The following is a 1,025-nucleotide window of genomic DNA, read 5'->3' as shown; positions in this document are numbered from 1 at the left end:
TGAAGCACTCATGTATGTGAAAGAGAAGCTTAATGATGAGCAAAGAGAGGATAAAGGGAATTCCTCCCAGAGTGCCTACTAATCCATTGAGTCTATCTGTCCCTGTAGTGCTCGGGGGGCTACCGGAAAAGTCCTATGGCTTCAAATCAAAATTATGTGGGTGAGACAGGGCTTAGCCTGAAAGAAGCTCAGAGAGATTTGGGATCGAAGTTGTGGTTTACAGGCAGCAACATACCAGTTGTCAGCCACTGGAAACACAATTGATCTGATTGGTTGGTTGACTGCATTGTCAGTAAAGTCTAGTACGGTAATGAATTTGGGCACTCAAGTTGAGCAGGACTCATGTATTAGCTGTGTGGATCTTGGCAAGTTCATCCCTATGACCTTCAGCTTCCTCATCTTGAAAGTGAGACTGATATTAACAGCTATTTTATACAGTGGCTGTCAAGGTTAAGTGAGGTAATGGCTATGAAGTGTTTTGTATAGTGTTTGGTGATGGTCAGTATTCATCGAAGGCCAAATACTACCATCAGTGATGACAAAAACCAAGAACAGGAACAACTGTGCCAGTGGCCCTGTGTGATCCTACCTTGTGTGACTGCATCTATAACAAGATGTACATTTCCCTATTATAATTTTCTCACCTTTCAGGTCTTTATATGCAATTACATGCCTTCCTGTTCCTAATCATCTCCTGAGGACAAAAGTCTTGGTATGTTCATCTGGAATTGTTATTATTCCAATTTGAACCAGACTAGTCTAGTCCCACGTCACTTCACTGACCACAGAGATGTCTCCAACCCTGTCATAAATTTCTTATGCTACTTGGCTTAATTTTTTTTTACCGTTCTGGATTCTAAAAACATTTCCCTTTAGCGCACTTTATGCAAAGATAAAGGGAGGACAGGCTGTGACTCTCACCTCTCGGAAGACCATCATATACCCAGCACCCTTGACAGCGTCTGAGTACTGGGGACGAGACAAGAGTGCATGCATGAAGGTGTCCTTTCTTCATTTGCATAGAA

The sequence above is a fragment of the Echinops telfairi genome, unplaced genomic scaffold, assembly GCF_000313985.2.
Source record: "Echinops telfairi isolate 266 unplaced genomic scaffold, ASM31398v2 ScPeMD7_7416;HRSCAF=8454, whole genome shotgun sequence".
NCBI classification, from domain to species: domain Eukaryota; kingdom Metazoa; phylum Chordata; class Mammalia; order Afrosoricida; family Tenrecidae; genus Echinops; species Echinops telfairi.
The sequence above is the reverse complement of the archived record's forward strand: the minus strand, read 5'-3'. Positions refer to the sequence as shown.